The 27,443-nt window shown below is 48.5% G+C and overlaps 1 long non-coding RNA gene across 1 annotated transcript in view; it reads right to left on the bottom strand.

Annotated features, from left to right (window-relative positions):
- LOC140468478 (uncharacterized) overlaps positions 1-12,486 on the bottom strand; it is a 59,175-nt gene extending 46,689 nt beyond the window's left edge. The window contains exon 1 of the long non-coding RNA XR_011955664.1: positions 12,308-12,486. This is a non-coding gene — a long non-coding RNA (uncharacterized lncRNA). The remainder of the gene's footprint in view (positions 1-12,307) is intronic.
- Positions 12,487-27,443: the final 14,957 nt, after the last annotated feature.

The following is a 27,443-nucleotide window of genomic DNA, read 5'->3' as shown; positions in this document are numbered from 1 at the left end:
TGCTCCGTCAGTACCTCAGATAATGCTCCCTCAATTCCTCAGAAAGTGGTCTCTCAATACCTCAGAAAGTGCTTCCTCAATACTTCAGAAAGTGCTCCCTCAGTACCTCAGATAGTTCTCCCTCAATACCTCAGAAAGTGCTCTCTCAATACCGAAGAAAGCGTCACTTTATTGTATTTAACCCCCAAAGCCCCTCAGACATTACCTCCACAAAACATTCACATCCTCAACACTTCAGGGCTCAGCCCAGCCCCCCCCCCTCAGATTGTGTTCAAACCCCTTCAGACAGTGAGGACCCACATCCACCCCTGTCCAAGATTGGAGCCCAGGTCCCCAGAACATTACTTGTCTCTCTGGATTAATTTTAGAATTCCTACAGTGTAGAAGCAAGCCATTCCGTCCATTGGCTCCACACTGACTGTCTGAACAGCATCCCACCCAGACTCACATCCTCTACTCTATCCCTGTAATGCTGCATTTCCCATGGCATCTTTGGGCGGTGGGAGGAAACTGGATCACCTGGAGGGAACCCGCACAGATACAGAGAGAATGTGTAAACTCCACACAGACAGTCACCGGGAGTTAGAATCAAACCACTGAGACACTGTGCTGTCCTCTCTCCTTGCATGCCATGTCATCTAACCTTTTACTAAGTGTCTCCTATGTGAAACCTTCTCATCTGTCTCCTTGGTCATCCCCTCAAAAGCTCTATCAACTTGGACACATCATTTCCAAACAAACCCAAGCTGACCATCCCTAATCAATCCTTGCTTTTCCAAATGCATGTAAGTTGTCTCTCAGAATGCCCTCTAACAGCTTACCCACCACTGCCATCAGGCTCACAGCTCCATAGTTCAATGGCTGTTCCTTGCAGCCTTACTTCAATAATGGCCCATCATTAATCACCCTCCAGTCTTCAGGCACCTCACCCGTCGCCACTGATCGGTCCATCTGACAAGGCCATCTCCATCCTTCTGTAACCTAAGACTATCATCCTCAGTATTTATCACCCAACCAATCTTCATATCATTCATGAACCCAATGATTAACCCTCCACCATTCAAATCTAAATCTTTTCTATCAACCACATCAGCAAGACCCCAACAGTGAGACATGAACAGACAGAGATTTCTAACTGGGCCATCACTGTCTGCTTCCTGGCTCTCAGCATTCTGCACCAAATTCCTTGGATCTTGAGTTTTTATGTTCACTATCAGTTTCCAGTATGGATCCTGATAAAAGCCTTACTGACCTCCAAGCAGGCGACAGGAAAGTATTGCCCTTATTTACACACCTGGTCACCTCCTTAAAAAGCGCAATCCCATTGGTCAGACCTGACCCTCCCCTTAACACAACCATTCTGACTGTTCTTCGTGAACTCCAGTCTCTTTAAATGCTGATTAATTCTATCTCCCAAAATTGCTTCCAACAGACGTCCCACCCACGATATTAGCCTGACTGGCCTGTAGCTGCCTGGTATATCCCATGCTCCTTCTTGAATAACAGTACCACATGGTCAGTCCGATGACACCTCTCCTGTGGACAGAGGGGATTTGAAAATGTTTGCAAGTGTACCTGCTCCTTCCTCCATCACCTCATTCGGTAAACTGAGATACATTTCCACTGTCTTTGGAGATTTATTGGATTGTAAGAAGGCCTGACCACTCAGAACCATTTCTCTCTCTATATATGCTCATTCATTTAATTGTATCACAGAGCATCTTCACGATTTCATATCAACCCTGTCCCAATGAGCATTGACAAAATGCATTCATTCACTGTAGCCTCTGGGTCCATGCACAAATTTTCACTGTGTTTCTCGCATTATCAATTCACCCTTAATGTCACTGTAAGGTACATTCAGAATTCTATTTCCCCTCTTAGCACTCCTCTCTCCCAGGCAATTAGCCTGTGATATGATTTGGAGGAGTGTGGGATGTCATTCTGGATGTGAATTAGCATTGGGAAGCTCAGAAATAAGGAACACCCAACTGTGCTGAGTGTGGGGCAGTGGGATTCATTTGGGATGAGCACACGGAAGCTGAGGAATAAAACAAAAACTCGATCCCTGGGAAAAGAGGGTGGTACCTCTTCAGGTTCAATAACCAATTAAAGATGGTCTGTTTGAACACAGTCTCTGGAATCTGGACGTGGGAATCATTACTGAGCAGGGTATGAAGGAAGCAGATTCAGAAATGGACTGAACAATTTCAGATATTCCTCGTAGACCACAAGACATGGGAGCTGAAACTAAGTCTTTCAGCCCATCTGATAGTGTGGCACTCACTCAGTACTGACTCTCTTACAATGCAGGTATCCCACAGACTGATGCGCTGACAGTGTAGCGCTCCCTCAGTAATGACCCTCTGACAGTGCAACACTGCACCCATATGGACCCTCTGACATTGCAGCACTCCTTCAGTACTGACCCTCTGACAGTGCAGCACTCCTTCAGTACTGACACTCTGACAGTGCAGCACTCCCTCAGTACTGACCCCCTGACAGCGCAGCCCTCCCTCAGTATTGACCCTCTGACAGTGCAGCACTCCCTCAATGTGACCCTCCGACAGTGCAGCACTCCCTCAGTGCTGACCCTCTCACAGTGTGACACTCCCCCAATGCTGATACTCTGACAGTGTGGCACTCGCTCAGTAATGACCCCTCTGACAGAGCAACACTATCTCAGTACTGACCCTCTGACAGTGTGGCACTCCCACAGTACTGACCCTGTGACATTGCAGCACTCCCTCAGTACAGACTGTTTAGCAGTGCAGCATTCCTTCAGTACTTACCCTTTTATATTGCAGCACTCTCTCAGTACTGACCCTCTGACAGTGTAGCACTCCCACATTACTGAACCTCCAGCAGTGTAGCACTCCCTCAGTACTGACCCTCTGATATTGCAGCACTCCCTCAGTGCTGACCCTCTGACAGTGCAGCACTCGCTCAGTATTGACCCTCTGGCAGTGTGACAATCCCGCAGCACTGACCCTCTGACAGGGCAGCATTCCATCAGTACTGACACTCTCACAGTGCAGCACTCCCTCAGCACTGTCACTCTGAGAGTGTGGCACTCCCTCTGTACTGACCCTCTGACAGTGTTGCACTCCCTCTGTACTGACCCTTTGGCAGTGTAGAACTCCCTCAGCACTGACCCGCTGACAGTGTGACACTCCCTCAGTGCTGACCCTCTGATAGTGTGACACTCCCTAAGTATTGACCCTCTGACATTGCAGCACTCCATCTGTACTGACCATCTGACAGTGCAGCACTCCCTCACTACTGGCCCTCTGACAGTGCAGCACTCTCTCAGTGCTGACCCTCTGACAGTGTGACACTCCCTCAGTACTGACCCTCTGGCAGTGCAGCACTCCCTCAGCACTGAACCTCCGACAGTGTGGCACTCCCACAGTGTTGACCCCCTGACAGTATGACACTCCCTGGGTACTGAACCGCTGACAGTGCAGCACCCTCTCTGTACTGACCCTTTTGCACTGTAGCACTCACTCAGCACTGACTGTTTGGAAGTGTAGCGCTCCCTCAGCACTGACCCTCTGACAGTGTGACAATCCCTTAGTACTGATGCTCTGACAGTGTGGCACTCGCTCAGTAATGACCCCTCTGACAGAGCAACACTATCTCAGTACTGACCCTCTGACAGTGTGGCACTCCCACAGTGCTGACCGTGTAACATTGCAGCACTCCCTCAGTACAGATTGTTTAGCAGTGCAGCATTCCTTCAGTACTTACCCTTTTATATTGCAGCACTCTCTCAGTACTGACATTCTGACAGTGCAGCATTCCCTCAGTACTGACTCTCTCACAGTGTAACACTCCCTCAATACTGTCACTCTGACAGTGTGGCACTCCTTCAGTACTGACCCTCTGACAGTGCAGCACTCCCTCAGTACTGACCCTCTGACAGTGCAGCACTCTCTCAGTACTGACCCTCTGATAGTGCAGCACTCCCTCAATGTGACACTCCGACGGTGCAGCACTCTTTCAATGTGACACTCCGACAGTGCAGCACTCCTTCAATGTGACCCTCCAACAGTGCAGCACTCCCTCAGTGCTGACCCTCTCACAGTGTGATACTCCCCCAGTGCTGATACTCTGACAGTGTGGCTCTCGCTCAGTAATGACCCCTCTGGCAGAGCAACACTATCTCAGTACTGACCCTCTGACAGTGTGGCACTCCCACAGTGCTGACCGTGTAACATTGCAGCACTCCCTCAGTACAGATTGTTTAGCAGTGCAGCATTCCTTCAGTACTTACCCTTTTATATTGCAGCACTCTCTCAGTACTGACATTCTGACAGTGCAGCATTCCCTCAGTACTGACTCTCTCACAGTGTAACACTCCCTCAATACTGTCACTCTGACAGTGTGGCACTCCTTCAGTACTGACCCTCTGACAGTGCAGCACTCCCTCAGTACTGACCCTCTGACAGTGCAGCACTCCCTCAGTACTGACCCTCTGACAGTGCAGCACTCCCTCAGTACTGACCCTCTGACAGTGCAGCACTCCCTCAATGTGACCCTCTGACAGTGCAGCACTCCCTCAGTACTGACCCTCTGACAGTGCAGCACTCCCTCAATGTGACCCTCTGACAGTGCAGCACTCCCTCAGTACTGACCCTCTGACAGTGCAGCACTCCCTCAGTACTGACCCTCTGACAGTGCAGCACTCCCACAATGTGACCCTCCGACAGTGCAGCACTCCCTCAGTGCTGACCCTCTGACAGTGCAGCACTCCCTCAATGTGACCCTCTGACAGTGCAGCACTCCCTCAGTGCTGACCCTCTCACAATGTGACAATCCCTTAGTACTGATACTCTGACAGTGTGGCTCTCGCTCAGTAATGACCCCTCTGACAGAGCAACACTATCTCAGTACTGACCCTCTGACAGTGTGGCACTCCCACAGTGCTGACCCTGTGACATTGCAGCACTCCCTCAGTACAGACTGTTTAGCAATGCAGCATTCCTTCAGTCATTACCCTTTTATATTGCAGCACTCTCTCTGTACTAACCCTTGACAGTGCCGCACTCCGTCAGTACTGACCCTCTGACAGTACAGCACTCTCTCAGCACTGACCCCTCTGACAGTGGAGCACCCCCTCAGTACTGACCCTCTGACATTGCAGCACTCCCTCAGTGCTGACCCTCTGACATTGCAGCACTCCCTCAGTCCTGACCCTCTGACAGTGCAGCACTCCCTCAGTATTAACCCTCTGGCAGTGTGACAATCCCGCAGCACTGACCCTCTGTCATTGCAGCACTTCCTCAAGAGCTGACCCTCTGACAGTGCAGCACTCCCTCAGTATTGACCCTCTGGCAGTGTGACAATCCCGCAGCACTGACCCTCTGACAGTTTGGCACTCCATCAGTACTGACACTCTCACAGCGCAGCAATCCCTCAGCTCTGTCACTCTGAGAGTGTGGCACTCCCTCAGTACTGACCCTCTGACAGTGTGGCACTCCCTCAGTATTGACCCTCTGACAGTGCGGCACTCCCTCAATCCTGTCACTCTGACACTGAGGCACTCCCACAGTGCTGACACTCTGACATTGCAGCACTCCCTCATTACTGACTCTCTGACAGTGCAGCACTCCCTCAATACTGACCCTCTGACAGTGCAGTACTCCCTCAGTACTGACAGTGCAGCACTCCCTCAATACTGTCACTCTGACAGTGTGGCACCCCCTCAGTATTGACCCTCTGACAGTCCAGCATTCCCTCAATACTGATCCTCAGCCAGTGCAGCATTCCTCAGTGCTGACCCTCTGACAGTGCACAATCTCTCAGTAATGACCCTCTCACAGTTCAGCTCTCTCTCACTAATTACCCTCTGAATTTCAGCGCTTCCTACATCCCGACCCTCTGACAATGCTGCACTCCCTCTATACTGACTCTCTGGCAATGCAGGAATCCCTCAGTACTGACCCTCTGACAGTGCAGCACTCCCTCAGTAATGACTCTCTGACAGTGTAACACTCCCTCAGAACTGATGCTCTGACAGTGCAGCACTCCCTCAGTACTGACTCTCTGACAGTGTAACACTCCCTCAGAACTGATGCTCTGACAGTGTATCACTCCCTCAGTACTGACTCTCTGACAGTGTAACACTCCCTCAGAACTGATGCTCTGACAGTGTATCACTCCCTCAGTACTGACTCTCTGACAGTGTAACACTCCCTCAGAACTGATGCTCTGACAGTGTGACACTCCCTCAGTACTGACCTTCTGACAGTGCAGCATTCCCTCAGTACTGACTCTCTCACAGTGCAACACTCCCTCAATACTGTCACTCTGATAGTGCAGAACTCCTTCAGTACTCACCTTCTGACAGTGCAGCACTCCCTCTGTACTGACCCTCTGACAGTGTGGCACTCCCAAAGTACTGACACTCTGACCGTACAGCACTCCCTCAGTATTGATCCTCTGACAGTGCAGCACTCCCTCAATACTGATCCTCTGACAGTGCAGCACTCCCTCAATACTGATCCTCTGACAGTGCAGCACTCCCTCAGTACTGTCACTCTGACACTGTGGCACTTCCACAGTGCTGACTCTCTGACAGTGCAGCACTCCCTCAGTACTGACTGTCCGACAGTGCAGCACTCCCTCAGTACTGACCCTCTGACAGTGCAGCACTCCCTCAGTACTGACTGTCCGACAGTGCAGCACTCCCTCAATACTGACCCTCTGACATTTCAGCGCTTCCTCCATCCCGACCCTCTGACAATGCTGCACTCCCTCAATACTGACTCTCTGGCAATGAAGCAGACCCTCAGTACTGACTGTCCAACAGTGCGGTGATCTCTCATGACCGATTCATGACAGTGTGAACCTGACTCGGTACTGACCCTCTGATAGTGCAGCAGTCCCTCAGTCCAGCTTTCCTGACAGTGCAGCATCCACTCAGTATTGACCCTCTGACAATGTGACACACCCGCAGTACTGACCATCTGACAGTGCAGTACTCCCTCAGTACTGACCCTCTGACAGTGCAGCACCCCCTCAGTGCAGACCCTCTGACAGTGTAGCACTCTCTATATACTGACCCTCTGACAGTGTGGCACTCTCTCAGTACTGACCCTCTCACAGTTCAACTCTCTCTCAGTAATAATCCTCTGACATTTCAGTGTTTCCTACGTCCCGACCCTCTGACAATGCTGCACTCCCTCTATACTGACTCTCTGGCTATGCAGGAATCCCTCAGTACTGACCCTCTGACAGTGCAGCACTCCCTCAGTACTGACCCTCTGACAGTGCAGCACTCCCTCAGTACTGACCCTCTGACAGTGCAGCACTCCCTCAATACTGACTCTCTGGCAATGAAGCAGACCCTCAGTACTGTCTGTCCAACAGTGCGGTGATCTCTCATGACCGATTCATGACAGTGTGAACCTGACTCCGTACTGACCCTCTGATAGTGCAGCAGTCCCTCAGTCCAGCTTTCCTGACAGTGCAGCATCCACTCAGTACTGACCCTCTGACAATGTGACACACCCGCAGTACTGACCATCTGACAGTGCAGTACTCCCTCAGTACTGACCCTCTGACAGTGCAGCACTCCCTCAGTACTGACCCTCTGACAGTGCAGTACTCCCTCAGGGCTGACCCTCTGACAGTGCAGCACTCCCTCAGTACTGACCCTCTGACAGTGCAGTACTCCCTCAGTACTGACCCTCTGACAGTGCAGTACTCCCTCAGTACTGACCCTCTGACAATGTGACACACCCGCAGTACTGACCATCTGACAGTGCAGTACTCCCTCAGTACTGACCCTCTGACAGTGCAGCACTCCCTCAGTACAGACCCTTTGGCAGTGCAGCACTCTCTCAGTGCTGACCCTCTGATAGTGTGACACTCCCTCAGAGCTGACCCTCTGACAGTGCAGCACTCCCTCAGTGCTGATCCTCTGACAGTGTGACACTCCCGCAGTACTGACCATCTGACAGTGCAGTACTCCTTCAGTACTGACCCTCTGACAGTGTGACACTCTCTCAGTGCTGAACCTCTGACAGTGCAGCACTCCCTCTGTACGGACCCTCTGACAGTGCAGCACTCCCTCAGTACTCACCCTCTGACAGTGTGACACTCCCGCAGTACTGACCATCTGACAGTGCAGTACTCCTTCAGTACTGACCCTCTGACAGTGTGACACTCGCTCAGTACTAACCCTCTGACAGAGCAACACTATCTCAGTACTGACCCTCTGACAGTGAGGCACTCCCTCAGTACTGACCCTCTGACAGTGCACACTCTCTCAGGACTGACCCTCTCACAGTTCAATTCTCTCTCAGTAATAATCCTCTGACATTTCAGTGTTTCCTACGTCCCGACCCTCTGACAATGCTGCACTCCCACTATACTGACTCTCTGGCTATGCAGGAATCCCTCAGTACTGACCCTCTGACAGTGCAGCACTCCCTCAGTACGGACCCTATGACAGTGCAGCACTCCCTCAGTGCTGACTCTCTGACAGTGCAGCACTCCCTCATTACTGACCCTCTGACAGTGCACACTCTCTCAGTACTGACCCTCTCACAGTTCAGCTCTCTCTCACTAATTACCCTCTGAATTTCAGCACTTCCTACGCCCCGACCCTCTGACAATGCTGCACTCCCTCTATACTGACTCTCTGGCTATGCAGGAATCCCTCAGTACTGACCCTCTGACAGTGCTGCGCTCACTCAGTAAGGACACTCTGACAGTGCAGCACTCCCTCAGTACAGACCGTCTGACAGTGCGGCACTCCCTCTATACTGACCGTTTGACATTGCAGCACCTCCTCAGTACTGACACTCTGACAGTGTGACACTCCCTCAGTACTGACCCTCTGACAGTGTGGCACTCTATCAGTACTTTCACTCTGACAGTACAGCACTCCCTCAGTACTGACCCTCTGACAGTCTGGCACTCCATCAATCCTTTCACTCTGACAGTGCAGCACTCCCTCAGTACTGACCCTCTGACTGTGCAGCACTCCCTCAGTACTGACCCTCTGACAGTGTGACATTCCCTCAGTACTGACCCTCTGACAGTGCAGCACTCCCTCAGTACTGACCCTCTGACAGTGCAGCACTCCCTCAGTAGTGACACTCTGACAGTGCAGCACTCCCTCAGTACTGACCATCTGACAGTGTGGCACTCCCTCAGTACTGACCCACTGACAGTGCATCACTCCCTCAGTACTGACCCTTTGGGAGTGTAACACTCCCTCAGCATGGACTCTTTGGCAGGGTAGACCTCCCTCAGCTCTGAGATTCTGACAGTGTGGTACTACCTCAGTACTGACCCCTCTGACAGTGCCGCACACCCTCAGTACTGACCCCTCTGACAGTGCAGCGCTCACTCAGTAAGGACACTCTGACAGTGCAGCGCTCTCATAGTAAGGACTTTCTGAGAATGTGGCACTCCCTCAGTACTAACCTTCTAACTTTGCAGCACCCACTCAGTAATGACACTCTGACTGTGCAGCACTCCCTCAGTACTGCCACTCTTACAGTGCAGCACTCCCTCAATACTGACAGCTCTGACAGTGCAGCACTCCCTCAGTACTGACCCTCTGACAGTGTGGCACTCCCTCAGTACTGACACTCTGACAGTGCAGCGCTCCCTTAGTAAGGAGCCTCTGACAGTGCAGCACTCCCTCAGTACTGACCCTCTGACATTGCAGCACTCCCTCAGTACTGACCCTCTGACTGTGCAGCACTCCCTCAGTACTGCCACTCTTACAGTGCAGCACTCCCTCAATACTGACAGCTCTGACAGTGCAGCACTCCCTCAGTACTGACCCTCTGACAGTGTGGCACTCCCTCAGTACTGACACTCTGACAGTGCAGCGCTCCCTTAGTAAGGAGCCTCTGACAGTGCAGCACTCCCTCAGTACTGACCCTCTGACATTGCAGCACTCCCTCAGTACTGACATTCTTACAGTGCAGCATTCCCTCAGCACTGACCCTCTGTCAGTGTGGCACTCACTAAGTACTGGCACTCTGACAGAGCAGCACTCCCTCAGCACTGACCATCTGACAGTGCAGCACTCCCTCAGTAGTAACACTCTGACAGTGCAGCACTCCCTCAGTACTGGCATTCTGACAGTGCAGCACTCCCTCAGTACTGACCATCTGACAGTGTGGCCCTCCCTCAATACTGACGTTCTGACAGTGCAGCACTCCCTCAGTACTGACCATCTGACAGTGTGGCACTCCCTCAGTACTGAAACTCTGACAGTGTGGCCCTCCCTCAATTTGACCCTCTGACAGTGTGGCACTCCCTCACTACTGACCATCTGACAGTGTGGCACTCCCTCAGTACAGAAACTCTGACAGTGTGGCACTCCCTCAATTTGACCCTCTGACAGTGCAGCACTCCCTCAGTACTGACCATCTGACAGTGTGGCACTCCCTCAGTACTGACGTTCTGACAGTGCAGCACTCCCTCACTACTGACCATCTGACAGTGTGGCACTCCCTCAGTACTGAAACTCTGACTGTGTGGCACTTCCTCAGTACTGACCCTCTGACAGTGCGGCACTCCCTCAGTACTGACCCTCTGACAGTGCAGCACTTCCTCAGTACTGACCCTCTGACAGTGCGGCACTCCCTCAGTACTGACTCTCTGACAGTGCGGCACTCCCTCAGCACTGACACTCTGACAGTGCGGCACTCCCTCAGTACTGACCCTCTGACAGTGTGGCACTCCCTCAGCACTGACACTCTGACAGTGCGGCACTCCCTCAGTACTGTCACTCTGACAGTGCAGCACTCCCTCAGTACTGACACTCTGACAGTGCAGCACTCCCTCATTAATGATCCTTGGACAGTGCAGCGCTCCCTCAGTAGTGACCCTCAGACCGTGCAGCACTCCCTCTGTAATGACCCTCTGACAGTGTGACACTCCCTCAGTACTGATTCTCTGACAGTGCAGCACTCCCTCAGTGCTGACCCACTGACAGTGCAGCACTCCCTCAGTGCTGACCCACTGACAGTGCAGCACTCCCTCAGTACTGACCCACTGACAGTGCAGCACTCCCTCAGTGCTGACCCACTGACAGTGCAGCACTCCCTCAGTACTGACCCACTGACAGTGCAGCACTCCCTCAGTGCTGACCCACTGACAGTGCAGCACTCCCTCAGTACTGACCCTCTGACAGTGTGACACTCCCTCAGTACTGATTCTCTGACAGTGCAGCACTCCCTCAGTGCTGACCCACTGACAGTGCAGCACTCCCTCAGTCCTGACCCTCTGACTGTGCAGCACTCCCTCGGTACTGACCCTCTTTATTTCTTGGGAAATATGGAGACATAGGGTTTGCAGATTCTGAGGAAGCATGAGAGAGACACACAAACCAAGGCCTGTCTGAAACTCTCTGCAATAGATTATTCAGAGGCACAGAGTCACAGAGATGCAGAGCATGGAACCAGACCCTCCTATCCAACTTGTCCATACCAACCAGATATTCTCATCTCATTTTATTCCATTTGCTAGCACTTGGCTGATATCCCTCTAAACCCTTCCTATTCACCTACTCATCCTGATGCCTTTGAAATGTCGCAATTATACCAGACCCCATCACTTCCTCTGGCAGCTACCTGCATGCCCTTGAATAAGTGCTCAAACATTCATACTGTCGATTCAAACTCTAATAAACACCAACCTACGAAAGGATATCATTGTCATTTTCAACTGACCCTTTGCTTCTTCATTACGCTGATTTGAACAGAGGTAAAGAAACAGAGTTAGTGACCATCCACCGTGACCCTGTTATAAAACTTATTTTCAAATGTGGCTTGTATGTGATTCCCACCCCCTCTAATAGTTGCCTGGAAGGTGGGGGTGGGGTGTACTCTCCTGCTGCAGTCCTTGGGTGTCCCACAGTGATGTTAGGGAGGGAGCTCCAGGAGTTTGACCTGCACCATGTAAAGAGCTCTCTTACTGGAGTGCCCTTTTTAAAGTTGGGAAGTTATTATAGACCAGGAGGACCTGAGAGCTGCTGTCTTGTCAGAGAGAGAGGCCTGGTGGGTCACACCCCTCAGGTGAGGGGAGAGGTCATGATAGAGATTGAGCCAACAATGTTGGCATCATGAACCTGTTAGCTGAGGTAACTGACCCCCCTTTGTAGCCGAGGGATTCAATCCCTTGAACAGAGCAAGCTTGAGAATTCAACACTAAAATCAATCTGTACGGACACGCTAGAGACCGGAAACATCAATACAGAGATTGCTGAAGAAGCTAAGCTTGTCCGGCAGCATCTCTGAGGGGAGAGGGAGAAAGAGACAGAGAGAAAGTTTACCTTTTAATCCAGTGATTTCTGCAGGAAAGTTCCTTCAGAACAAACTGTTTTGAGGAAGAGTCACTTGATAAAGGCACTTCACAAAGATCCTGATCAATGTAACTTTGTGATGTTAGTTCAGAAGGAACAGCTCAGACCTAACATTTCGGTGTGCCTTTGTTCTGTATCTGTTCTCCCATGTAGCCCGCCCTCCCAATACAATACCTTACACAGCCTTAAACCTGCACACCTGCTGTGCTCTTCCAGCACCACTAATCCAGAATCTGGTTTCCAGCATCTGCAGTCATTGATTTTACCACAGCCTTAAACCTGTTTGTCAACTTTCAACAGTAGCAGCCTCAGGGCATTGAACACAGACTGAATTACTCAGTGATGCATGAATGAGATCAAGTTCTCAAGTCAACAGATGGTGGGGAAATTCAGCACAATACAGCAGGTAGCAACAGTGAAGAGAGGAACAATTCGCATTCCAAGTGACTCTTCCTCAAAACGGTCTGTTCTGAAGGAACTTTCGCGCAGAAATCACTGGATTGAAAGGTGAACTTTCTCTCTGTCTCTTTCTCCCCCTCCCTTCACAGAAGCACTATCTGAGGTAATGAGGGTGCACATTCTGAGGTACTGAGGGAGCACTTTCTGAGCTACCGAGGGAGCACTTTTTGATATATTAAGGGTGCACTTTCTGAGGTATTGAGGAAGCACTATCTGAGGTATTGAGGGATCAATTTCTGAGGATTTGAGGAAGCACTATCTGAGGTATTCAGGGAGCACAATCTGAGGTATTGAGCAAGCACTATCTGATGTAATGAGGAAAAACTCTCTGAGGTACTGAGGGAGCACTTTCTGAGGTATTAAGGAAGCACTACCTGAGGTACTGAGGGAGCACTTTCTGAGGTTTGAGAGAGCACTTTCTGTGGTCCTGAGTGTGCACTATCTGAGGAATTGAGCGAGTACTTTCTGAGGTATTGAGGGAGCACTATTTGAGGTACTGAGGGGCGACTTTCTGAGGTACTGAGTGTGCACTATCTGAGGTATTGAGGGAGCACTGTCTGAGGTATTGACGGTACTCCTTCTGAGGTATTGCATGAGTGCTTTCTGAGGTATTGAGGGAGTACTATCTGAGGTAACGAGGAAGCACCATGTGAGTACTGAGGGAACACTATTTGAGGAACTGAGGGAGCGTGTTCTGAGGTACTGAGGGAGCACTATTTGAGGTGTTGAGGAAGCACTATCTGAGCTATTGAGGGAGCATTGTATGAGGTACCGAGGAAGCACTGTATGAGGTACTGAGTGTGCACTATCTGATGTATTGAGGGGGCACTTTCTGAGGTATTGAACGAGTAATTTCTGAGGTATTGAGGGAGCAGTATCAGATGTACTGAGGGAGCACTTTCTGACGTATTGAGGGAGGACTTTCTGAGGTATTGAGGAAGCACTATCTGAGGTGCTGAGTTAGCACTATCTGAGGTACTGAGGGAGAACGTTCTGACATATAGAGGGTGCACTTTCTGAGGTATTGAGTGAGCACTATCTGAGGTATTGAGGGAGCATTTTCTGAGGTATTGAGGGAGTACTATCTGAGGTATTGATGGAGCACTATCTAGGTACTGAGGAAGCAGTTTCTCAGGTATTGAGTGAGCACTTTCTGAGGCAATGAGGGAGCATTATCAGAGGTATTGAGGGAGCACTTTCTGCAGTACTGCTGGAGCACCTTCTGAGGTACTTAGGAAGCACTATCTGAGGTATTGACGGTGCACTATGTGAGGTATTGAGAGAGCCTTTTCTGAGGTATTGAGGGAGCATTTTCTGAGGTACTGAAGGTGCACTATCTGAGGTACTGAGGGAGCCCTTTCTGAGGTACTGAGGGAGTTCTTTCAGAGGTATTGAGGAAGCACTATCTGAGGGACTGAGGAAGCAGTCTCTGAGGTACTGAGGGAGCACCCACTGAGGTATTGAGGTAGATCTATCTGAGGTATTGAGGAACATTATCTGAGTTATTGAGGGAACACTTTCTGAGGTATTGAGGGAGCACTTTGTGAGGTATGGAAGGAGCTCTTTTTGAGGTATTCAGGGAGCACTTTCTGAGGTATGGAGGGCGCACTTTCTGAGGTATTGGACAAGCACTTTTTGAGCTACTGAGGGAGCAATATCTCAGGTTTTGAGGGAGCACTTTCTGAGGTATTGAGGAAGCACTATCTGAGGGACTGAGGAAGCACTCTCTGAGGTACTGAGGGAGCACTTTCTGAGGCATTGAGGAAGCACTACCAGAGGTACTGAGGGAGCACTCTCTGAGGTATTGAGGGAGATCTATCTGAGGTACTGAGGGAGCACTATCTGAGGTATTGAGGGAGCACATTGATTTATTGAGGAAGCAATTTTCTGAGGTACTGAGGGAGCACTTTCTGAGGTATTGAGTGAACACTTTCTGAGATATTGAGGGAGCATTATATGAGGTATTGAGAGAGCACTTTCTGAGGTTTTGAGGGAGCACTATGTTAGGTATGGTGGAGCACTATCTGATGTATTGAGGGTGGACTTTCTGAGGTATTGAGGGAGGACCTTCTGAGGAATTGAGGAAGCACTATCAGAGGTATTGAGGGAGCATTATCTGAGGTATTGAGGGAGCATTATCTGAGGTACTGAGGGAGCACTATCTGAGGTACTGAGGGAGCACTATCTGACATACTGAGGGACCATTAACTGAGGAACTGAGGGAGCACTTTCTGTGGGACTGAGGAAGCACTTGTTGAGGTATTGCGGGTGCACTATCTGAGGTATTGAGGGAGCACTTTCTGAGGTAGTGAGGGAGCAATTACTGAGGTATTGAGGGAGTACTATCTGAGGTATTGGGGGAGCACCTTCTGAGGTATTGAGTGAGTATTTTCTGAGGTATTGAGGAAGCACTATCTGAGGTACTGAGGGAGCAATTTCTGAGGTACTGAGTATGCACTATCTGAGGTATTGAGGGAGCACTTTCTGACGTATTAAGGAAGCACTGTCTGAGGTACTGAGGGAGCAATTTCTGAGGTACTGAGTATGCACTATCTGAGGTATTGAGTGAGCACTGTCTGAGGTACTGAGTGTGCACTATCTGAGGTATTGAGGGAGCACTGTCTGAGTTGTGAGGAAGCACTGCCTGGAGTACAGAGTGTGCACTATCTGAGGTATTGAGGGGGCACTTTCTGAGGTATTGAGCGAGTAATTTCTGAGGTAGTGAGGAAGCAGTATCAGATGTACTGAGGCGGCACTTTATGACGTATTGAGGGTGCACTATCTGAGGGACTGAGTATGCAATGTCTGAGGTACTGTGGGAGCATGTTCTGAGGTATTGAGTTAGCACTATCTGAGGTAATGAGGGAGCACTTTCTGACATATAGAGGGTGCATTTTCTAAGTTATTCAGTGAGCACTATCTGAGGTATTGAGGGAGCACTTTCTGAGGTATTGAGGGAGTACTATCTGTGGTATTGATGGAGCGCTATCTAGGTACAGAGTAAGCAGTTTCTCAGGTATTGAGTGAGCACTTTCTGAGGTAATTAGGGAGCATTATCAGAGGTATTGAAGGAACACTTTCTGCAGTACAGCGGGAGCACCTTCTGAGGTACTTAGGAAGCACTATCTGAGGTACTGACGGTGCACTATGTGAGGTATTGAGGGAGCCTTTTCTGAGGTATTGAGGGAGCATTTTCTGAGGTACTGAGGGTGCACTATCTGAGTTACTGAGGGAGCCCTTTCTGAGGTATTGAGGGAGTACTTTCTGAGGTACTGAGGGAGTACTTTCCGAGGTATTGAGCAAGCACTCTCTGAGGTACTGAGGAATAATATCTGAGGTATTGAGGGAGCACTATTTGATTAACTGAGAAAGCATTCTCTGAGTTACTGAGGGAGCACTTTCTGAGGCATTGAGAAAGCACTATCTGAGCTACTGTGGAAGCAATATCTCAGGTATTGAGGGAGCACTTTCTAAGGTATTGAGTGAGCACTTTCTGAGGCATTGAGAGAGTACTATCTGCGGAATTGATGGAGCACTATCTCGGTACTGAGGAAGCAGTTTCTGGGGTATTGAGTGAGCACTTTCTGAGGTAATGAGGGAGCATTATCAGAGGGAGCACTTTCTGCAGTACTGCAGAAGCACATTCTGAGGTACTTAGGAAGCACTATCTGAGATTCTGAAAGTGCACTATGTGAGGTATTGAGAGAGCCTTTTCTGAGGTATTGAGGGAGCATTTTCTGAGGTACTGAGGGTGCACTATCTGAGCTACTGAGGGAGCCCTTTCTGAGGTATTGAGGCAGTACTTTCAGAGGTACTGAGGGAGTACTTTCTGAGGTATTGAGCAAGCACTATCTGAGGTACTGAGGAAGTAATATCTGAGGTATTGAGGGAGCACTTTCTTAGGTTTGAGGAAGCACTATTTCATTTACTGAGGAAGCACTGTCTGAGGTACTGAGGGAGCCCTTTCTGAGGTATTGAGGCAGTACTTTCAGAGGTACTGAGGAAGCACTGTCTGAGGTACTGAGGGAGCATTTTCTGAGGTATTGAGAAAGCGCTATGTGAGGTACTGAGGGAGCAATGTCTCAGGTATGAAGGGAGCACTTTCTGAGGTATTGAGGAAGCATTGTCTGATGTACTGAGGAAGCACTCTCTGAGGTACTGACGGAGCACATTCTAAGGTATTGAGGAGGCACGACCTGAGGTACTGAGGGAGCACCCTCTGAGGTATTGAGCGAGATCTATCTGAGGTATTGAGGAACACTATCTGAGGTATTGAGGGAACACTTTCTGAGGTATTGAGGGAGCACTTTCTGAGGTATGAAAGGAGCTCTTTTTGAGGTATTGAGGGAGCACTATTTGAGCTACTGAGGGAGCAATATCTCAGGTTTTGAGGGAGCACTTTCTGAGGTATTGAGGAGGCATTATCTGAGGTATGGAGGGAGCACTATCTGAGATATTGAGTGAACACTTTCTGAGATTTTAAGGAAGCAATATTCTGACGTACTGAAGGCGCACTTTCTGAGGTATTGAGTGAACACTTTCTGAGATATTGAGGGAGCATTATATGAGGTATTGAGGGAGCACTTTCTCAGGTATTGAGGGAGTGCTATCTAAGGTATAGGGAGCAAGGAGGTATTGAGGGAGCACATTCTGAGGTATTGAGGGAATACTTTCTTAGGTATTGAGGAAGCACTATCTGAGGTTTTGAGGGAGCACTTTCTGAGGTACTGAGGGAGCACTTTCTGAGGTATTGAGGGAGCACTTTCTGAGGTACTAATGGTGCACTTTCTGAGGTATTGAGGAAGCGCTATCTGAGGTATTGAGGAAGCACTTTTTGAGGATCTGAAGAAGCATGATCTGAGGTATTGAGGGAGTGCTATCTGAGGTATTGAGGAAGCACTTTCTGAGGTAGTGAGGAAGCACTATCTGAGGGACTGAGGGAACATTAACTGAGATACTGAGGGAGCATTATCTGAGGTACTGAGGAAGCGTTATCTGAGGTACTGAGGGAGCACTTTCTGAGGTATTGAGGAAGCACTATCTGAACTACTGAGAGGGCAATATCTCAGGTATTGAGGGAGTACTTTCTGAGGTAATGAGGAAGCACTGTCTGAGGTACTGAGGGAGCACCCTCTGAGGTGCTGAGTGTGCACTATCTGAGGTATTGAGGAACACTTTCTGAGGTATTGAGGGAGCACATTCTGAGGTATGGAAGGAGCTCATTTTGAGGTATTGAGGGAGCACTATCTGAGGTATTGAACAAGCACTATTTGAGCTACTGAGGGAGCACTTTCTCAAATTTTGAGGGAGCATTTTCTGAGGTAATGAGGAGGCACTATCTGAGGTACTTTGGAAGCAGAGGTACTGAGGGAGCACTTTCTGAGGTATTGAGGGAGCACATTCTGAGGTATGGAAGGAGCTCATTTTGAGGTATTGAGGGAGCACTATCTGAGGTATTGAACAAGCACTATTTGAGCTACTGAGGGAGCACTTTCTCAAATTTTGAGGGAGCATTTTCTGAGGTAATGAGGAGGCACTATCTGAGGTACTTTGGAAGCAGAGGTACTGAGGGAGCACTTTCTGAGGTATTGAGGAAGCACTACCTGAGGTATTGAGGGAGATCTATCTGAGATATTGAGGAACACGTTCTGAGGTATTGAGGGAGCACTTTCTGAGATATGGAAGGATCTCTTTTTGAAGTATTGAGGGAGCACTATCTGAGGTACTGAGGGAGCGCTATCTGAGGTATTGAGGGAGCACTTTCTGAGGTATTGAGTGAACACTTTTTGAGATATTGAGGGATCATTATATGAGGTACTGAGGGAGCACTATCTGAGGTATTGTGGGAGCACTATCTGAGGTATTGACGGAGCACATTCTGAGGTATTGAGGGAGCACTTTCTGAGGTACTGAAGTAGCACTATCTGAGGTATTGAGGGAGCATTGTCTGAGGTATTGAGGGAGCATTATCTGAGGTACTGAGGGAGCACTTTCTGAGGTATTGAGGGAGAATTCTGAGGTATTGAGGGAGCAATTACTGAGGTATTGGGGGAGCACTATCTGAGGTATTGGGGGAGCTCCTTCTGAGGTATTGAGCGAGTATTTTCTGAGGTGTTGAGGAAGCACGATCTGAGGTACGGAGGGAGCACTTTCTGACGTATTGAGGAACCACTGTCAGACGTATTAAGGAAGCAGTGTCTGAGGTACTGAGGGAGCAATTTCTGAGGTACTGAGTGTGCACTATCTGAGGTATTGAGGGAGCACTGTCTGAGTAGTGAGGAAGCACTGCCTGAAGTACAGAATGTGCACTATCTGAGGTATTGAGGGAGCACATTCTGAGGTATTGAGCGAGCACTATCTTAGGTATGGGGGGGCACTATCTGAGGTATTGAGGGAGCACATTCTGAGGTATTGAGGGAGCACTTTCTGAGGTATTGAGCAAGCTCCATCTGAGGTACTGATGGAGCACTTTCTAACATATAGAGCGTGCACTTTCTAAGGTATTGAGTGAGCACTATCTGAGGTATTGATGAAGCACTATCTAGGTACTGAGAAAGCAATTTCTGAGGTATTGAGTGGGCACTTTCTGAGGTAATGAGGGAGCATTATCAGAGGTATTGAGGGAGCATTATCTGAGGTATTGAGAGAGCACTCTCTGCAGTACTGCGGGAGCACCTTCTGAGGTACTTAGGAAGCACTATCTGAGATATTGACGGTGCACTATGTGAGGTATTGAGAGAGCCTTTTCTGAGATATTGAGGGAACATTTTCTGAGGTACTGAGGGTGCACTATTTGAGGTTTTGAAGGAGCATTTTCTGAGGTATTGAGGGAGCATTTTCTGAGATACTGATGGTGCACTATCCGAGGTATTGAGGGAGCAGGATCTGAGGTACTGATGTTGCACTTCCTGAGGTATTGAGGGAGTACTTTCTGAGGTACTGAGGTAGTACTTTCCGAGGTATTGAGCAAGCACTATCTGAGGTACTGAGGAATAATATCTGAGGTATTGAGGGAGCACTTTCTGAAGAATTGAGGGAGCACTATTTGATTTACTGAGGAAGCACTCTCTGAGTTACTGAGAGAGCACTTTCGGAGGTATTGAGAAAGCACTATCTGAGGTACTGAGGGAGCACTATCTGAGGTATGGAGGGAGCACTTTCTGAGTTATTGAGCAAACACATTCTGAGCTACTGTGGGAGCAATGTCTCAGGTATTGAGGGAGCACAATCTGATGTACTGAGGGAGCACTCTCTGAGGTATTGAGGGAGATCTATCTGAGGTATTGAGGAACACTCTCTGAGGTATAGAGGGAACACTTTCTGAGGTAGTGAGGGTGCACTTTCTGAGGTATGGAAGGAGCTGTTTTTGAGGTATTGATGGAGCACTATCTGAGGTACTGAGGGAGCACAATCTGAGATATTGAGGGAGCACTTTCTGAGGTATTGAGGAAACAATTTTTCTGAAGTACTGAAGGTGAACTTTCTGAGGTATTGAGTGAACACTTTCTGCAAAATTGAGGGAGCATTATATGAGTTACTGAGGGAGCACTTTCTGAAGTATTGAGGGAGCACTATCTGAGCTATTGAGGGAGCATTATCTGTGATACTGAGGGAGCACTTTCTGAGGTACTGAGGGACCACTTTCTGAGGTATTAATAGTGCACTTTTTGAGGTATTGAGGAAGCACTATCTGAGGTAGTGATGAAGCACTCTCTAAGGTACTGAGGGAGCATTATCTGAAGTACAGAGTGTGCACTATCTGACGTATTGAGGAAGCACTATCTGAGGTAGTGATGAAGCACTCTCTAAGGTACTGAGGGAGCATTATCTGAGGTACTGAGGGAGCACTTTCTGTGGTACTGAGGAAGCACTTTCTGAGGTATTGAGAGTGCACTATCTGAGGTATTGAGGGAGCACTTTCTGAGGTATTGAGGGAGCAATAACTGAGGTGTTGAGAGAGCACTATCTGAGGTATTGGGGGAGCTCCTTCTGAGGTATTGAGCGAGTATTTTCTGAGGTATTGAGGAAGCACGATCTGAGGTACTGAGGGAGCACTTTCTGACGTATTAAGGAAGCACTGTCCGACGCATTGAGGGAGCAATTTCTAAGTTGTGAGGAAGCACTGCCTGAAGTACAGAGTGTGCACTATCTGACGTATTGAGGGAGCACTTTCTAAGGTATTGAGTGAGGACTATCTGAGGTATTGAGGGAGCACTTTCTGAGGTATTGATGGAGTACTGTCTGAGGTATTGAGGGAGCACTTCCTGAGGTATTGAGGGAGTACTATCTGAGGTATTGATGGAGCACTATCTAGGTATTGAGGAAGCAGTTTCTCAGGTATTGAGTGAGCACTTTCTGAGGTAATTTGGGAGCATTATCAGAGGTATTGAGGGAGCACTTTCTGCAGTACTGCGGGAGCACCTTCTGAGGTACTTAGGAAGCACTATCTGAGGTACTGACGGTGCACTATGTGAGGTATTGAGAGAGCCATTTCTGAGGTATTGAGGGAGCATTTTCTGAGGTACTGAGGGTGCATGATCTGAGATACTGATGGTGCACTATCTGAGGTACTGAGGGAGCCCTTTCTGAGGTATTGAGGGAGCACTGTCTGAGGTATTGAGGAAACAATTTTCTGAAGTACTGAAGGTGCACTTTCTGAGGTATTGAGTGAACACTTTCTGAGATATTGAGGGAGCGTTATGAGGTACTGAGGGAGCACTTTCTGAGGTATTGAGGGAACATTATCTGTGGAACTGAGGGAGCACTATCTGAGGTTCTGAGGGAGACTATCTGAGGTATTAATTGTGCACTTTCTGAGGTATTGAGGAAGCGCGATCTGAGATATTGAGGGAGAACTATCTGAGGTTTGGAGGGAGCGCTTTCTGATGTAGTGAGGAAGCACTATCTGAGGTATTGAGGGAACATTATCTGACATACTGAGAGAGCATTATCTGAGGTACTGAGGGAGCACTTTCTGTGGTACTGAGGAAGCACTTTCTGAAGTATTGAGGGTGCACTATCTGAGGTATTGAGGGAGCACTGTCTGAGTACTGAGGAAGCGCTGCCTGAAGTACAGAGAGTGCACTATCTGAAGTATTGAGGGAGCACTTACTGAGGTATTGTGGGAGCATTTTCTAAAGTATTGAGGTAGCACTTTCTGAGGTATTGAGGGAGAACCTTCTGAGGGACTTAGGAAGCACTATCTGAGTTATTGAGGGTGCACTACCTGAGGTATTGAGGGTGCACTACCTGTGGTATTGAGGGAGCACTATCTGAGGTACTGAGGGTGTACTATCTGAGGTATTGATGGAGCATTTTCTGAGGTACTGAAGGTGCGCTGGCAAAGGTATTGAGGGAGCACTATCTGAGGTATTGAGGGAGCGCTATATGAGGAATTGAGGGAGCACTTTCTTAGGTAATGAGGGACGGACTATCTGAGGTACTGAGGTAGCCCTTTCTGAGGTATTGGGTGTGCAGTATCTGAGGTACTGAGGGAGCACTTTCTGAGGTATTGAGCAAGCATTTCCTGAGGTACTGAGGGAGCACTCTCTGAGGTATTAAGGGAGATATATCTGAGGTATTGAGGAACACTATCTGAAGTATTGAGGGAGCACTATCTGAGGAACTGAGGGAGCACTATCTGATGTACTGAGGTAGCACTTTCTGAGGTATTGAGTGAGCACTTTCTGAGCTATTGAGTGAGCATTATATGAAGTACTGAATTAGCACTTTCTGAGGTATTGAGGGAGCAAAATCTAAGGCATGGGGAGCACTATCTGAGATATTGAGGGAGCACTTCCTGAGGTATTGTGGGTGCTCCTTCTGAGGTACTGAGGGAGCACTTGCTGACGTACTGAGTGTGCACTATCTGTGGTACCGAGGAAGCACTTTCTGAGGTATTGAAGAAGTACAATGTGAGTGCTGAGGGAGCACTATCTGAGGTACTGAGGAAGCACTATCTGAGGTACTGAGGAAGCACTATCTGAGTTATTGAGGGTGCACTATCTGAGGTAGTGAGGGAGCATTTTCGGAGGTATTGAAGGACCATTTTCTGAGGTACTGGCAGTGCACTATCTGAGGTATTGAGGGAGCACTATCTGAGGTATTGAGGGAGCACTATCTGAGGTATTGAGGGAGTACTTTCTGAGGTACTGAGGGAGTACATTCTGTGGTAGTGAGCAAGCACTATCTGAGGTACTGAGGAAGTACTATCTGAGGTATTGAGGAAGCACTATTTGACTTACTGAGGAAGCATTCCCTGAGGTACTGAGGGAGTACATTCTGAGGTATTGCGGAAGCACTATGTGAGGTACTGAGGGAGCAATATCTCAAGTATCGAGGGAACACTTTCTGAGGTATTGCGGGAGATCCATCAAAGGTATTGAGGAACACTATCTGAGGTATTGAGGGAGCACTTTCTGAGGTATTGCGGAAGCACTCCGTGAGGTACTGAGTTTTCAATAACTCAAGTATTGAGGAACACTTTCTGAGGTACTCAGGAAGCACTGCCTAAGGTACTGAGGGAGCACTTTCTGAGGTATTGAGAAAGCACTGCCTGAGGTATTGAGGGAGCACTCTTTGAGGTTTTCAGGGAGATCTATGTGAGGTATTGAGGAACACTATCTGAGGTATTGAGGGAGCACTCTCTGAGGAAATGAGAGAGCACTATCTGAGGTATTGAGGTTGAACTTTCTGAGATATTGAGGGAGTACTATCTAAGGTATGGGGGAGCACTATCTGAGGTATTGAGGGATCACACTCTGAGGTATTGAGGGAGCATTATCTGTGGTACTGAAGAAGCACTTTCTGAGGTATTAAGGGTGCACTTTCTGAGGTATTGAGGAAGCACTATCTGAGGTATTGAGGCAGCACTTTATGAGGTTCTGATGAAGCACTCTCTGAGGTACTGAGGGAGCATTATCTGAGGTACAGAGGGAGCACTTTCTGACGTATTAAGGAAGCACTGTCTGACGTATTGAGAGAGCAATTTCTGAGTTGTGAGGAAGCACTGCCTGAAGTACAGAGTGTGCACTATCTGACGTATTGAGGGAGCACTTTCTAAGGTATTGAGTGAGCACTATCTGAGGTATTGAGGGAACACTTTATGAGGTATTGAGGGAGCAATTACTGAGGTATTGAGGGAGCAATATCTGAGGTATTTGGGGAGCTCCTTCTGTGGTATTGAGCGAGTATTGTCTGCGGTATTGAGGAAGCATTATCTGAGGTACTGAGGGAGCACTTTCTGACGTATTTGGAAGCACTGTCCGACATATTGAGGGAGCAATTTCTGAGTTGTGAGGAAGCACTGCATGAAGTCCAGAGTGTGCACTATCTGAGGGAGCACTTTCTAAGGTATTGAGGGAGCACTTTCTAAGGTATTGTGTGAGGACTATCTGAGGTATTGAGGGAGCACTTTCTGAGATATTGAGGAAGCATTATCTGACATACTGAGGGAGCATTATCTGAGGTACTGAGGGAGCACTTTCTGTTATACTGAGGAAGCACTTTCTGAGGTTTTGAGGGAGTGCTTTCTGAGGTATTGAGGATGCACTATCGGAGGTATTGCGGGAACACTTTTTGTGGTATAAAGGGAGCACTACCTGAGGTATTGAGGGAGCACATTCTGAGGAATTGAGGGAGCACCTTCTGAGGTATTGAGGAAGCACTATCTGAGCAATTGAGGGAGCATTATCTGTGGTACTGTGGGAGCACACTTTCTGTGGTACTGAGGGAGGACATCTGAGGTATTAAGCGTGCACTTTTTGAGGTATTGAGGAAGCGCTAGCGGAGGAAGTGATGAAGCACTCTCTAAGGTACTGAGGGAGCATTATCTGAGGTACTGAGGGAGCACTTTCTGTGGTACTGAGGAAGCACTATCTGAGGTACTGAGGAAGCACTTTCTGAGGTATTGAGGTTGCACTTTCTGAGGTAGTGAGGGAGCAATAACTGAGGTATTGAGGGAGCACTATCAGATGTATTGGGGGAGCGCCTTCTGTGGTATTGAGCGAGTATTTTCTGAGTTATTGAGGGAGCACTATCTGAGGCACTGAGGGAGCACTTTCTGACGTATTAAGGAAGCACTGTCCGACATATTGAGGGAGTAATTTCTGAGTTGTGAGGAAGCACTGCCTTAAGTACAGAGTGTGCACTATCTGACGTATTGAGCGAGCACCTTGTAAGGTATTGAGTGAGAACTATCTGAGGTATTGAGGGAGCACTTTCTGAGGTATTGAGGAAGCACTATCTGAGGTACTGAGGGAGCATTATCCGACATACTGAGGGAGCATTATCTGAGGTACTGAGGGAGCACTTTCTTTGGTACTGAGGAAACACTTTCTGAGGTATTGAGGGTGCACTATCGGAGGTATTGCGGGAACACTTTCTGAGGTATTGCGTGAACACTTTTTGTGGTATAAAGGGAGCACTCCTTAGGTATTGAAGGAGCACTATCTTAGGTATTGAGGGAGCACTATCTTAGGTATGGGGGAGCACTATCTGAGGTATTGAGGGAGCACATTCTAAGGTATTGTGGGAACACCTTCTGAGGTATTGAGGAAGCACTATCTGAGCTATTGAGGGAGCATTATCTGTGGTACTGAGGGACCACTTTCTGAGGTACTGAGGGAGCACTTTCTGAGGTATTGAGGAAGTGCTCTCGGAGGAAGTGATGAAGCACTCTCTAAGGTACTGAGGGAGCATTATCTGAGGTACTGAGGGAGCACTTTCTGTGGTACTGCGGAATCACTTTCTGAGGTATTGCGGGTGCAGTATCTGAGGTATTGAGGGAGCACTTTCTGAGGTAGTGAGGGGGCAATTACTGAGGTATTGAGGGAACACTATCTGATGTATTGGGGCGTGCCTTCTGAGGTATTGAGCGAGTATTTTCTGAGTTATTGAGGAAGCACTATCTGAGGCACTGAGGGAGCACTTTCTGACGTAGTAAGGAAGCACTGTCCAACATATTGAGGAAGCAATTTCTGAGTTGTGAGGAAGCTCTGCCTGAAGTACAGAGTGTGCACTATCTGACGTATTGAGGGAGCACTTTGTAAGGTATTGAGTGAGAACTATCTGAGGTATTGAGGGAGCACTTTCTGAGGTATTGAGGAAGCACTATCTGAGGTACTGAGGGAGCACTTTCTGAGGTATTAATGGTGCACTTTCTGAGGTATTGAGGAGGTGCTATCTGAGGTATTGGAGGAGCAATTTTTGAGGATCTGAAGAAGCGTGATCTGAGATATTGAGGGAGTGCTATCTGAGGTATTGAGGGAGCGCTTTCTGAGGTAGTGAGGAAGCACTATCTGAGGTGTTGAGGGAACATTATCTGACATACTGAGGGAACACTTTCTAATGTACTGAGGAAGCATTTTCTGAGGTATAGAGGGAGCACTTTCTGAGGTACTGAGGAAGCACTACCTGAGGTACTGAGGAAGAAATATCTGACATACTGAGGGAGCATTATCTGAGGTACGGAGGGAGCACTTTCTGTGGTTGAACTATCTGAGATACTGAGGAAGCACTGTCTGAGGTATTGAGGGTGCACTATCTGAGGTATTGTTGGAGCACTTTCTGAGGTATTGAGGGAGCAATTACTGAGATATTGAGGGAGCACTATCTGAGGTATTGAGGGAGCTCCTTCTGAGGTATGGAGCAAGTATTTTCTGAGGTATTGAGGAAGTACTATCTGAGGTACTGAGGGAGCACTTTCTGACGTATTGAGGAAGCACTGTCCAACGTATTAAGGAAGCACTGTCTGAGGTACTGAGTGTGCACTATCTGAGCTGTTGAGGGAGCACTGTCTGAGTACTGAGGAAGCACTGCCTGAAGTACAGAGAGTGCACTAGCTTAAGTATTGAGGGAGCACTTTCTGAGGTATTGAGTGAGCATTATCTAAAGTATTGAGTGAGCACTTTCTGAAGTATTGAGGGTGCACTACCTGAGGTGATGAGGGAGCACTTTCTGTTGTAGTGATGGAGCACTTTCTGAGGTACTGAGGGTGTACTATCTGAGGAATTGTTGGAGCATTTTCTGAGGTACTGAAGGTGTGCTGGCTAAGGTATTCAGGGAGTACTATCTGAGGTACTGAGGGAGCACTTTCTGTGGTCCTGAGGAAGCACTATCTGAGGTACTGAGGAAGCACTTTCTGAGGTATTGAGGGTGCACTTTCTGAGGTAGTGAGGGAGCAATAACTGAGGTATTGAGGGAGCACTATCAGATGTATTGGGGGAGCGCCTTCTGTGGTATTGAGCGAGTATTTTCTGAGTTATTGAGGGAGCACTATCTGAGGCACTGAGGGAGCACTTTCTGACGTATTAAGGAAGCACTGTCCGACATATTGAGGGAGTAATTTCTGAGTTGTGAGGAAGCACTGCCTTAAGTACAGAGTGTGCACTATCTGACGTATTGAGCGAGCACCTTGTAAGGTATTGAGTGAGAACTATCTGAGGTATTGAGGGAGCACTTTCTGAGGTATTGAGGAAGCACTATCTGAGGTACTGAGGGAGCATTATCCGACATACTGAGGGAGCATTATCTGAGGTACTGAGGGAGCACTTTCTTTGGTACTGAGGAAACACTTTCTGAGGTATTGAGGGTGCACTATCGGAGGTATTGCGGGAACACTTTCTGAGGTATTGCGTGAACACTTTTT

This window comes from Chiloscyllium punctatum, chromosome 47 (assembly GCF_047496795.1).
Source record: "Chiloscyllium punctatum isolate Juve2018m chromosome 47, sChiPun1.3, whole genome shotgun sequence".
NCBI classification, from domain to species: Eukaryota; Metazoa; Chordata; class Chondrichthyes; order Orectolobiformes; family Hemiscylliidae; genus Chiloscyllium; species Chiloscyllium punctatum.
Note: the sequence above shows the minus strand (reverse complement) of the source record. Positions and strands in the feature narration are given on the sequence as shown.